Genomic DNA, 14,899 nt, shown 5'->3' with positions numbered 1-14,899 from the left:
TATTCCATCCTGCAGGCAGTGGCTGTTGACCAGGCGCATGCTGAGCGTGGGGCTGCTGGGCAGGATCTTGCACAGCCAAGCACTGTGTGCAGGTTGTTGGCCCACACTGCCTGGGACAGCTTAATCACCAACTGCTGGATCAGCTCCCAGGATGATGGCATCAGGCTGCAGGCTGCTGTCCCTCAGTTGGGGTCCCAGAGGCCCCCACAGTCCTGAGGCAGCCTCGACTTCACTTAAGGCTGCCAGGGTGGCCAGGGGGCCAGCCGCCAGCACTGCTGTCAAGGTTCCCATACAGCCACAGAGCATGATCATCTACACTACTCTCTGATCTGAACTATAATTATCTGTGGGTGGATTAGTGAAAGAAATCAACAATACCTGCTATGCTATGTTCCTTTAATTTAGAAAAAGGCAAATATGAAAAACATGATAACCTCAATTCTGAGTAGGGTAAAGGCAAGAGTATAAAAATTTCGTTGTACATTTCTCTAATTTATTTTATTTTATTTAACACACAAGGAGACAACATTTCTCTATTTTAAATATCTCAATAGAGAATCTTTACTTGGTGACCATTTTTATCAAACGTGTGGCATTTGATGAAATCATATATACTTCCTCCAAAATATTACGATATAGCCTCCTTTGTGACAAAGAAAACTCCACAGAACATAATATTCTTGGAAAACACTGTCTCTAGTTTGACGTGCCATAGATACTAGGCATGTTAGGCCTGTGCCATAATTCAAGTATTCTCTGGGTAGAGCTGAACAATGAGGCAGCTATCTAATCCTAATAGCCATAATACTTCATTTCATGGTAAGTTCCCACACCATTGTTATGTTTGTCCTTTCCCAAAATAATAGAAAATCATAAAAATATCACTAGTAACAATTCAGACTGTCATAACATTTAGTTCTTCCTGCAAATTCAGAAAATTATCAAAATTTTAATAAAATTTCTAAGAACTTTAAAATAGGAAGAGTATCAACAACAGTTAAAATTCATGGAAATTCAGTGTCTACACCAGCAATTCCTTGTTTTGCTTTCTTTTCTAAAACTGTCAATAATAACTGCAAATAAATATCCAAAAAGAAGAGATTATATAGATTATAACTGGCTTATTAATGATTTAAATATTTATTGACTTGAACTGTGGGTGAACAATTCTTTGCATGAGAAAATGCAGGGAAATTCTAGAACTTTCACAGTTTTGCATAAAGTTATTTCTTCTTCATGGGAGCTTCCTGCATCTTTTCGGACCTTTTGGATGTGGAGTCTCTGATATCATAGATCTAATTACTCGCAGAATATATACATGCTCACAATGTAGCATCATCATAAATTTGATGGACCAAAACTGTGCCCACCTTGGTCTTCCAACTCTAGACTGCCTAGTACCTGGTTCATACTGTGCACATTTAGTACCATAATGCCTCTAACTGGTCTGATCCTATATATGAAAAGGGTCTCATTATTATATAACAGAAGCTTGTATGTCAAATGGAGATTCAGCATAAACTGTTACCCCTCCCCACTCATGACCGTATCACTCACTCTTTATCCCACACATATTCTCCCTCTCAACACCTTTGACTTTGGCAATTTCTCACAAAGCAATGCACTCCTGCAGTTCTTGCCTGATTCAATTAACTTCCTTTTATCAATAGCTGTCTTTTTTGTTAGTGTTAGCATCTCCCTTTCTTTGATAAATATTTCACCCTGCTCCAGTCTTGGATTTCTGATAGAACTGTCAATCCACTCATCTCTCCTTATTTGATGTCACTGATAAACATACAATCTGGCTCATTCAATTTTGATACCACATTACCCTAGCTAAGAAATTGAGTCAGAGTTAAGCATATGAACCAAGATGGGCCTTATGACCTTTTCTATTTAGACTTGAAAGAAAAGAGAGATGGTGGCATGCTTTCTGGATCACAGATTTTAAGGACTATGTATTGGAGACTGTCTACTGTCTTCCAAATGAAAAAATCTGTCTCAATAGAATAATGCCAACCTTAAAAGAAGAAAATGGGGACAGAGTAACTATGTTTGAGTCCCTGTATTCTAGATCTAGTAACATCTGAAACCGGTTACTGCTGGACTTATAAGTTATGTGAATTATAAATTTTTGTCTTCACTTAAGATAGTTTGGCTTGGGTCACTGTCATGTGAAATCAAAAGATTCCTGAGTATTCCTCCCCTGACTTTATTTCTGTGATTTTAAACTAAGTTCTACTCTTCACCATAATACACAATTAGTACCCAACAAAAATGAAACTTAGGACACTCCACCCCTATTACTGGCCAAAGTTCTAGATTCTCCCGTGTTATTCTATATTTTTTCCTTACTTCTACTCCATTTCTGCATTTGACTGGATCCTGACATAGTGCCCAATGCTCCAAGATGCTTTATTTTTTCTGGGACACATCCATGATATAAGATTGTCAGTATCACAATCTCAATTCAGGAAACAGTCTTCCATATCTTGATAAGCCACACACTTTGTCATTCAAGAAAAAGAGGTATGAATCTCTACCATTTTATGATTGCAGAATAATGGTTTCTCTGTGTTATCAGGGATTTAGAATTTAAAAATTGAAGGATTGGCTAACCTACTCCAGGAGGACTACAGTAGAAGAACACAGATGTACCTCTCATAATGTGACTAGAGTTGAGAATACTTGTATTCCATATGAATATGAGTGCTCCCCATAAGTCTTCTTCAACAAATAGACATACACATACATCTATTAAAAACTTGGTACACAATCGAACTTTTTCTGTGGATGAGAATCAATCTCATTCCCCACCACTTTAATGCTTGTTCAATGAGCTCAAAAACAAAGTAAACATTAAAGCAGGACTGTAGAATTACGCATGAGCCTTTCCTTACCAAGACTCATCTGGCTACTGTCATTTCTGTGTCCAATCTTCTAATAGCAGAAATCAAAGCCAAGCCTATTGCATGGCACCTGCTACTTCCATATGCAATCAACCACCTGCTAATTAGTTAATTGCAAAGGGCCCTTTCTATTATAGTGGGGCAGCAATTGTCTTCACTGAAGCAGCCCTTCCTTTTGGTTATGGATTTCTTATGCCAGCTCAGCATTATCATTCATGGGCAAACTGAACGACTTATTTACTATCATTTTATCTCACATTTCTTATAAACAGGAAAAATATTATCATAATTAAATGTACACATATTTATTATATATCACCTTCTGCCTTGATGACCCACAGTTTACCAACCCAGAATCTATAACTAACTGCAAATTCCCAAAAGAGAGAAGATAATTGGCTCCATTTGGCTCATGCCTACACTTACTTCATTCTCCTCTGGCCAAGTTCATTCTCTTCTAGTTTTCTCAACATGTGGTGTGGGCTGGAAGAGAAAATAAACAATGATCTATCTTATGTACTATAAGGTTTTATCTTTGTCTTCCTCCTGAATCAAGAATTACCCATGAACACATGTTCCCACAAAGCTGTAGACTAGATTGAATTAATTCCTTCTGTAAATTATACTGTTCTTTTGTTACTCCCTCTTTGCTGCCTTATCTCTAAACTCCTACTGTCCTGGTGTATATGTTATTGCTCTCCAGTAATCTCCCAGGACCATGTTTCTCTTTCCTAACAAATTCTGTATGCTATGATTCACTATCACATTGGCATTCCCAAAAATCCATACTTGGCACACTCATCTATTAGGATTCTCTGTCTGAAGCCAAACTGGGATCAGAGGAGAGAGATTGTTCACAACTTAATCACAGATATCATCTAGGATCAACCTCAAATACAAACATTCCTCTCACCAAACATAAGCTGAGAATTAATCCTGTACATAGGGCTGTAGTTCAAACCCAAACACTGGTCCTTCCAAGTCCATGTCCCTCTACTCCTTCCAATCTGAAATTCCTTTTGTCAGGGAGAGTCATTTACTAGCTATTAGGAGTCACATGACAATTATCATTTCCATGTAAACATTTAGAGATTGCAAGTGTGTAAACTTGGAAAAGTTTGAGCAGGAGTGTCAGGAACAAGTGGAAGAGCAGTTCTCAAGTCTAGAAGAAATAGAGAAAGAACAAGACCTCCTACCTCTCATCAGAGGACAGTTATCAGGGTACATGAGACTGAAAGAGAAAAGGAGTTTCTGGGAGGAAATACTAAACCCTACTCTGTCTCTCACATTTCTTGACCAATATATGAGACCATCACAGCAACAGAAGGTAAATGCCCTAACTATCTCCCTCTTTAGGAGTCATATGGTGTTATGAACATTAAGAAAACAAGTTATATTGTCTAGCTTTATACATAAATATAATAATGGTATTTTATTTAACATTATGCCCAGGATACACTAGACTGCTCAAAAAAACATATCATTGCAAAATGGCAGTACTAAGTCCTTACCTAAAAATAATATCTTTGAATGTAAATGAACTAACATCTCCAATTAAAAGACATAGAGGTCTGAATGAAATACATGCTGCCTACAACAAACTCAATTCATCCCTAAGGACACATATAGACTGAAAGTGAAGAGATGGAAAAAGATATTCCATTCAAATGGAAATCAGAGCGGCACTAGCTATACTTATATCCAATAAAATATGCTCTAAGCCAAAAACTGTAAAAAGAGACAAAGGAGGTCATTATACAATAATAAAGGGATCAATTCAGCAAAATAATATAACATAGATGCAAAAATCTTTAACAAAATACTAGCTAACTGAATCCAACAGCATATCAAAAAGATAATCCAGCATTATCAAGCAGACTTCATACCAGGGATGCAGGGAAGGTTTAACATATGCAAATCAGTAAGTGCGATATACTACATAAACAGAATTAAAAACAAAAATCACATGATCATTTAAATAGATGCAGGAAAAACATTCCACAAAATCCAGCATCACTTTATTATTAAAACTCTCAGCAAAACTGGCATACAAGGAAGATACCTCAATGTAACAAAAGCCATCTATGACAAACCCACAGCCAACATAATAGTGAATGGGGAAAAGTTGAAAGCATTCCCTCTGAGAACGGGAACAAGACAAGGATGCCCACTCTCACCACTCCTCTTCACCATAGTACTGTAAGTTCTAGCCAGAACAATCAGACAAGAGAAAGAAATAAATGGCACCCAAATTGGTAAAGAGGAAGTCAAATTGTCATTGTTTGCTGACGATATGATTGTTTACCTCAGAATCCCTAAAGACTCCTCCAGAAAGCCCCTAGAACTAATAAAAGAATTCAGCAAAGTTTCTGGATACAAGATTAATGTATGCAAATCAGTAGCTCTTCTATACACCACAGGGACCAAGCAGAGAATCAAATCAAGAACTCAACCCCTTTTACAATAGCTGCAAAAAACATAAAATACTTAAGAATATACCTAACCAAGGAGGCAAAAGAACTCTACAAGGAAAACTACAAAACACTGCTGAAAGAAATCATAGATGACACAAACAGAAACACATCCCATGTTCACGGATGGGTAGAATCAATATTGTGAAAATGACCATAATGCCAAAAGCAATCTATAAATTCAATGCAATCCCCATCAAAATACCACCATCATTCTTCACAGAATTAGAAAAAAAATTCTAAAATGTATACGAAACCAAAAAAGAGCTCGCATAGCCAAATCAAGATTAAGCAAAAAGAACAAATCTGGAGGCATCACACTATCTGATTTCAAACTATACAGTAAGGCCACAGTCACCAAAACAGTGTGGTACTGGTATAAAAATAGGCACATAGACCAATGGAACAGAGTCGAGAACCCAGAAATAAGCCCAAATACTTAAAACCAACTGACCTTCAACAAAGTAAACAAAAACATATAAAGTGGGGAAATGACATGATTTTCAAAAAATGGTGCTCAGATATTTGGCTAGCCACATGTAGGAGAATGAAACTGGATCCTCATCTCTCACCTTATACAAAAATCAACTCAAGATGGATTAAGATCTTAAACTGAAGACCTGAAACTATAAAAATTCTAAAAGATAACATTGGAAAAACCCTTCTAGACTTTGGCTTAGGCAAGGGTTTCCTGACCAAGAACCCAAAAACAAATGCAATAAAAACAAAGATAAATAGCTGGGACCTAATGAAACTAAAGAGCTTTTGCACGGCAAAAAGAACAGTCAGCAGAGTAAACAGACAATCCATAGAGTGGGAGAAAATCTTTATAGTCTATACATCTCACAAGGACTAATATTCAGAAACGACAACAAACTCAAACAAATCAGTAAGAAATAAACAAACAATCCCATCAAAAAGTGGGCTAAGGACATGAATAGACAATTCTCAAAAGAAGATATACAAATGGCCAACAAACACATGAAAAAATGTTCAACATCACTAATGATCCGGGAAATGCAAATCAAAACCACAATGCGATTCCACCTTACTCCTGCACACATGACCATAAACAAAAATTTAAAAAACAGTAGATGTTGGCATAGATGTGGTGATCAGGGAATACTTCCCCACTGCTGGTGGGAATATAAACTAGTACAGCCACTATGGAAAACAGTGTGGAGATTACTTAAAGAACTAAAAGTAGAACTACCATTTGATCCCATAATCCCACTACCAGTTATCTACCCAGAGGAAAAGAAGCCATTATATGAAAAGATACTTTCACATGCATGTTTATAGCAACACAATTCGCAATTGCAAAATCATGGAACCAACCAAAATGCCCATCAATCAACAAGTGGATAAAGAAACTGCGGTGTATATATATATATGATGGACTACCACTCAGCCATAAAAAGGAATGAATTAATGGCATTTGCAGTGACTTGGATGAGACTGGAGACTATTATTCTAAGTGAGGTAACTCAGGAATGGAAAACCAAACATTGTATGTTCTCACTGATATGTGGGAACTAAGCTATGAGGACACAAAGGCATAAGAATGATACAGTGGACTTTGGGGACTTGGGAGGAGGTTGGGAAGGGGGCAAGGGTTAAAGACTACAAATAGGGTCTGGTGTATGCTGTCCAGGTAATGGGTGCACCAAAATCTCACACATCACCACTAAAGAACTTACTCATGTAACCAAATGCATCCTGTACCCCCAATAACCTACTGGGGGAGAAATAAATGAATAAATAAATAAATATAAAATGTGTTCTTCTAAAAAAAGAATTAATAAAGATCAAAGCAGAAATAAATAAAATTGAGACTAAAAAAATACAGATCAACAAAACAAAAAGTTGGTTTTTTGAAAAGATAAAATTGACAAACCCTTACCTGGACAGAAAAATTAAGAGATAACACAAATAAGTAAAATCAGAAATGAAAAAGGAGACCTCACAACAGATACCACAGTAATACAAAAGGTCATTAGAGACTGCAATGAACAACTATATGCCAATGAATTCAAAAATCAAAAGGAAATGGATTTATAAATCCCTCAACACATACAACCTACTGAGATGGAGCCTAGAGGAAACTGAAAACCTGAACAGACATGAACAAGTAACAAGATTGAATCAGTAATAATAATAAAAAGTCTCCCAACAAAGAAAGGTCCAGAACTAGATGCCTTCACAACTGAATTCTACCAAACCTTTAAAGAAAAATTAATATCAATTATTCTCAAACTATTAAATGTTGATGCAGAGAGAACTTTTCCCAACTCATTCCATGAGGTCCTGATTCCAAAATCAGAAAAGGACACAGAAAAAAAAAATGGACCAATATTCCTGATGAATATACACACAAAAATTCTCAACAAAATACTAGCAAACAAAATCAAACAATATATCAAAAACATAATACACCATGACTAAGTGGGATGTATCCCAGGAATGTAATGATGGTCCAACACATGCAAATCAATAAATGTGATTCATCACATAAAATAGAATGAAGGACAAAAAACACATGATCATCTCAATAGATGAAGAAAAGATACCTGATGAAATTCAATATCCCTTCATGATAAAAACTCTCAAAAAATTAAGTATGGAAAGAAAGTACCTCAACACAATAAAGGCCTTATATGACAAACCCATTATACTGAATCTGTTGTCTAACGTACCGAAATTAACATTATACTGAAAGCTTTTCTTCTAAGAACTGAAACAAGACAAGGAAATACACACTCACCACTCTTATTCCACATAATAATTGAAGTCCTAGTCAAAGCAATTAGGCAGGAGAAAGAAATGAAAGGCATTCAAATTGGAAAGGAGGAAATCAAGTTGTCCCTGTTTATATATAGAAAATCCTAAACACTCAACCTAAAAACTCTTAGAACTGAAAAGTAAAGTCATAGGATACAAAAGCAGCATGCAAAAATCAGTAGCATTTCTATACATGAACAACTAACTAGCTGAAAAAAGAAATCATTAAGGCAATCCCATTTACAATAGCTATCAAAAATAAAATAGCAAGGAATAAATTTAATCAAGGAAGTGAAAGACCTCTAGAAGGAAAACTACAAAACACTGATGAAAGAAACTAAAGAGGATACAAATGGAAAGATATCACATGCTTGTAGGTCAGAAGAATTAATATTGTTAAAATGACCATAATCCTAAAGCAATCTACAGATTCAATGCAATCCCTATTAAAACAATGACATTCTTCACAGAAATAGAAAAAACAATCTTGAAATGTGTATAAAACCACAAAAGACTTCGAAAAGGCAAAGCAATCCTGGACAACAAGAACAAAGCTAAAAGAATCACATTGCCAGACTTCAAAATACACTACAAAGCTGTAGTAACAAAAACAGCATGATACCAGCATGAAAACAGACACATAGACCAATTGAATAGAATGGATAACCCAGATATTAATACACATATCTATAGCCAATTGATTTTGACAAAGGCACCAAGACACTCTTGGGGAAAGGACAGTCTCTTCAAGAAATGGTGCTGGGGAAACTGGATGTCCATATACAGAAGTATGAAACTAGACTCCCATCTTTCTCCCTACAAAAATCAACTCAAAATGGATGAAAGACCTAAATGTAAGACCCAAAACTATAAAACTTCTAGAAGAAAACAAAGGGGGAAATCTCCATAACATTGGTCTGGGTAATGATTTATTGGATATAACAACAAAAGCAAAAGCAACAAATGTAAAAATATAGACAAACTAATTACATCAAATTTAAAAGCTTCTACACAGTGAAGGAAACAATCAACAGAGTGAGGAGGCGATCTATAGAATGGGAGAAAATATTTGCAAACTATTTATCTCACAGGTGATTAATATCCAAAATACATAAGGAACTCAACAACTCAGTAGCAAGAAAACAAATAACCTAATTTAAAAACAGGCAAAGAACCTAAATAGAAATTTCTCAAAGGAAGAGATACAAATGACAACAGGTATATAAAAAAAGTTCAACATCACTAATCATCAGAAAAATGCAATTCAAAACCACATGAGATATCACCTCACTCCTGTTTAAATGGTTATTATCATCTGGGTATGGTGTCTCATGCCTGAATCCCAAGCACTTTGGGAGGCCAAGGCAGGAGGATTACTTGAGCTCAGGAATTTGAGACTAGCCCAGGGAATACAGTGGGACCTCGTCTCTACAAAAAATAAAAATAAAAATAAATAAATTAGCTGGGGCACCGTGGCATGCACCTATAGTCCCAGCTACTCTGGAGGGTGGGGTAGGGAGATCATTTGAGCCCAGGAGGTGGAGATGACAGTGAGCTGAGATTGTGCCGCTGCACTCCATGCTGGGCAACAGAGAGAGACTGTCTCAAAAAAAAAAGAGAGGGGGCTATTATCAAAAAGACAAAAGATAACAAGTTTTGGAGAAAGGGGAATCCTTGCACACTGTTGGAAGTTCCCTAAAACTAAAAAATACAATTGTTCCCAACAGAAAATAAAAATAGGAAAAAAAAAAAAAGGCCAAGCACTATGGCTCATACCTGTAATCCCAGGGTTCTGGAAGACCAAGTTGGGGCACATCCCTTGAGTTCAGGAGTTCAACAACCCAAGAACAGCCTGGGCAACATGGCAAAACCCCGTCTCTACAAAAAATACAAAAATTACCCAGGTGTGATGGCAAGTCCCTGCAGTCCTAGCTACTTGAGAGGCTGAGGTGGAAGGATTGCTTGAGCCCAGAAGGTTGAGGCTGCAGGAAGCCATGTTTGTGGCATTGCATTCCAGCCTGGGAGACAGAGATTCTGTCTCAAAAAAACAAAATAGAATTACAAAATGATTTAGCAATCCTATTAATGGGCATATATCCAAAGGAAATTATATCAGTATGCCAAAGAGAAGATATCTGCATTCCCATGTTTATTGCGGCACTATTCACAAGAGTCAAGATACAGAACTAACCTAAGGGTCCATCTTAATGAATAATGAATTAATGAATAAAGAAAATGTAGTACATATACACAATGGAATAACATTCAGCCATAAAAATTTAATCCTATCATTTGGGACAACACAGATGAACCTGGAGGACATTATGTTAAGTGAAATAAGCCAAGCACAGAAAGACAAATTCTGCATGATCTCACTTACATGTGAAATCTCAAAAACCTGATCTCACAGAACTAGAGAGTAGAATGGTGTTACCAAAGACTGGGACAGTTGTAGAGGGGGAGGACTGGGGAGATACTGGTCAAAGGATACAAAATTACAGTTAGATAAAGAGGAATAAGTTCAAGAGATATGTTGTATAGCATTGTGACTACAATTAATATAAAATATATTGTATTCTTGAAAAATGCTGAGAATGGATGTTAAGTGTTCTAACCACAAAAATGATAGCTATGTGAACTAATGCATATGTTAATTGGCTAGATTTAATCATTCCAAAATGTATATATTCTTCAAAACATCATGGTATACATGATAAATACATACAATTTAACTGTCAATTTAAATAAATAAATAAAGTTGAAAAAATACTGGTAATTGTTCTATTTTCCACAATTGTTTTTGTTTTGTTTTGTAGAAATAGGATTTCATTATGTTGCTGAGACTGGTCTCGAACTTCTGGGCTCAAGCAATCCACCTGCTTCAGGCTCCCAAAGTGCTGGGACTACAGACATAAGACACCATGCCCAGCCCATGATTATTTTTAACCATCATTATTTCTGCAGTTTTCATAAGGCTTTTGTAATATACTGATGTTCTCCTGTAAACTTCTTCAGAGTCTCTTTAGACTTCTTCCCTAAACTTCTATTAAAAGTTCAATTCAAGAGTTCTCAAAAATTAGGGTTCATAAGTATGTTCTACATATGGGTCTCTTGAGATCTTTTATTTATTTCCTCAAATGATTATGTTGAGGTCTCCTCAGAATAGAAATTTTTAAATGTGCTTCAGTCTGGTGTAAAATCAGAGAGGATGCACATATCTATGTTCAAATGAGGCAAAGCAGAGGAAATAAATATTTGAAGGGAGAGTGCTTCCTAGGGTTTTATTCCCACTAGTATAACATTGCATAACTTAAAATAAGTCACATCTCAAAGGATTAGTTACTGGCCAAGGTGCATTTAAATTAATGTGCAAATAGGAAGTAGCAAATGAGAACTAAACTGATATATAACCGGATGAGTAAGATTTTTCTTACTAAGTTTTCATAAGTTTGTGAACTTTGTGAATGATTACATCAACAAATCACGGTTGGAAAAGCAAACAAGTTGAATTTTATGCCACCTTTCATCCATATCTGACACCTAAATTGTGATCCATTCCACAGACATCTATGGTCAAAATCCTATAACATTTGACCTGAAAGTCAAGTGTAAGTATATTCTCAGCTTATAGTTATATCTATGTTACCTTTTTGTAATTGTGGAACATGAAATCATGTAACTGTAATTTTTTTTTTTGTTTAATTAAAAAGTACCTTATGCTTGTAGCCCCTTTCCTGAAAGTAACTAGTCCATTCAGAGGCTTAGAGAATGTGTAGCATGGGCCCCAAGTACAAATAAACACTTCTCCTTAAATGTCAGTGGGGAAGATTTAAAGGAACAGATAGCTCAGTGTCCTGAAAACTAAGGACAAGGAACAGTTCTGTGCTCAAACAAACCTTACACACATTGAGTCCTTTTTACAGTCAAACCACAATGTATATATATACTTTGAAACATAACATTGTACATGATAAATACAAACAATTTGATGTCAATTTAAAAAAAAATAACAAAACCCTGAAAAAAAAATTATTATATTCCTCTTACTCTCAATAACAAATAGAACAAATATAGATTTTTATTATTTGGTGATAGAAGAGCACCAACTATGAACAAGAAAATTTCAAGTGGGGGTGGAGGGAGGGAGAGCATCAGGAAGAATAGCTAATGGAAGCTGGGCACCACCATGGCACACATTTACTTATGTAACAAACCTGCACATTCTGTACATGTACTTCTGACCTTAAAATAAAAGTTGAAGAAAAAAGAAAAATACAGTCTTACTGATAAAGGCCTGGCTCTCAGCTCTTGAAATCCCAGCAAAGATGAGGTAACACACATGACTCACTGGCCATTCATCAGTGGAAAAAGAAAGGCAAAGGTAAAATCAAGTTACAGAACCAAGGAGCTTTATGTTAGGCTAGACTTTGAAAGTTTTAGTTTCTAGGCAAGAAATCTAGGGAAGAAAGTACAACTGTATCATAAATGGCCAAGGATAAATCGCAAATGAAGAACAAAGTAAAGTGGCGGGGGCACTAATTTTTTTCATTTATTTAACAACTATGTATTTTGCCCATACTGTGTGTTTTTGCTGTTGTTATTGGGAGATAAATGAATATCAGAAAAGAAGAAAAGTATATTTATAAAGAGATCTAGCATAAGCCAACACTATAATCATTCAATAAGCCTTGATTCTCTTGTCCTTCACCTGCTCTTAAGGAACTTATAAACTAGTTTTGGAAAGATGACACACACATAAGATAGAAAATGGTTGATGCCTGAACAGAATGCATCATTATGTTAATTCTTATCTTAGAATCAGATATTTCTCTGCATTTATTTTGTGTCCCACATATTCAGATATTCATTTTGATTTTAAAATTCCACATAGAGTACAGTCACTATGGAAAACACATGGCATTTCCTCAAAAACATTAAAAACAGAATTACCATACAATCCAACAATGTATATCTCTGGGCATATATCCAAAAGAATTGAAAGGACTTTTTAATGATTGCCATTCTAACTGGTGTGAGATGGTTATCTCATTGTGGTTTTGCTTTGCACTTCTCTGATGGCCAGGGATGATGAGCATTTTTTCATGTGTCTGTTGGCTGTATGAATGTCTTCTTTTGAGAAATGTCTATTCATTTCCTTTGCCCACTTTTTGATGGGGTTGTTTGTTTTTTTCTCGTAAACTTGTTTGAGTTCTTTGTAGGTTCTGGATATTAGCCCTTTGTCAGATGAGTAGATTGCAAAAATTTTCTCCCATTCTGTAGGTTACCTGTTCACTCTGATGGTAGTTTCTTTTGCTGTGCAGAAGCTCTTTAGTTTAATTAGATCCCATTTGTCAATTATGGCTTTTGTTGCTATTGCTTTTGGTGTTTTAGACGTGAAGTCTTTGCCCATGCCTATGTCCTGAATGGTATTACCTAGGTTTTCTTCTAGGGTTTTTATGGTTTTAGGTCTAACATTTAAGTCCCATTTCTTGTTTTTCTCAGGTTTGTCAAAGATCAGATGGCTGTAGATGTGTGGTATTATTTCTGAGGGCTCTGTTCTGTTCCATTGGTCTATATCTCTGTTTTGGTACCAGTACCATGCTGTTTTGGCTACTGTAGCCTTGTAGTACAGTTTGAAGTCAGGTAGCGTGATGCCTCCGGCTTTGTTCTTTTGACTTAGGATTGTCTTGGCAATGCGGGGTCTTTTTTGGTTCCATATGAACTTTAAAGCAGTTTTTTCCAATTCTGTGAAGAAACTCATTGGTAGCTTAATGGGGATGGCATTGAATCTATAGATTACCTTGGGCAGTATGGCCAGTTTCACAATATTGATTCTTGAGCATGGTATGTTCTTCCATTTGTTTGTGTCCTCTTTTATTTCACTGAGCAGTGGTTTGTAGTTCTCCTTGAAGAGGTCCTTTACATCCCTTGTATGTTGGATTCCTAGGTATTTTATTCTCTTTGCTGGAGAGGATGTGGAGAAATAGGAACACTTTTACACTGTTGGTGGGATTGTAAACTGGTTCAACCATTGTGGAAAACAATATGGCGATTCCTCAAGGATCTAGAACTAGAAATACCATATGACCCAGCCATCCCATTACTGGGTATATACCCAAAGGTTATAAATCATGCTGCTATAAAGACACATGCACACATATGTTTATTGCAGCACTATTCACAATAGCAAAGACTTGGAATCAACCCAATGTTCATCAGTGACAGACTGGATTAAGAAATGTGGCACATATACACCATGGAATACTATGCAGCCATAAAAAAGGATGAGTTCGTATCCTTTGCAGGGACATGGATGCAGCTGGAAACCATCATTTTCAGCAAACTATCGCAAGAACAGAAAACCAAACACCGCATGTTTTCACTCATAGGTGGGAATTGAACAATGAGATCACTTGGACTCTGGAAGGGGAACATCACACTCCAGGGCCTATTATGGGGAGGGGGGAGGGGGGAGGGATGGCATTGGGAGTTATACCTGATGTAAATGACGAGTTGATGGGTGCTGACGAGTTGATGGGTGCAGCACACCAACATGGCACAAGTATACATATGTAACAAACCTGCACATTGTACACATGTACCCTAGAACTTAAAGCATAATAAAAAATAAAAATAATAAAAAAATTTTTTTAAAAAGAATTGAAAGGAGGCTCTCAAAGAGATATTTGAGCATCTATGTTCATAGCAGCGCTATTCACAATAGCCAAGTAGAAGCAA

This window comes from Rhinopithecus roxellana, chromosome 10, assembly GCF_007565055.1.
Source record: "Rhinopithecus roxellana isolate Shanxi Qingling chromosome 10, ASM756505v1, whole genome shotgun sequence".
NCBI classification, from domain to species: domain Eukaryota; kingdom Metazoa; phylum Chordata; class Mammalia; order Primates; family Cercopithecidae; genus Rhinopithecus; species Rhinopithecus roxellana.
The sequence above is the reverse complement of the archived record's forward strand: the minus strand, read 5'-3'. Positions refer to the sequence as shown.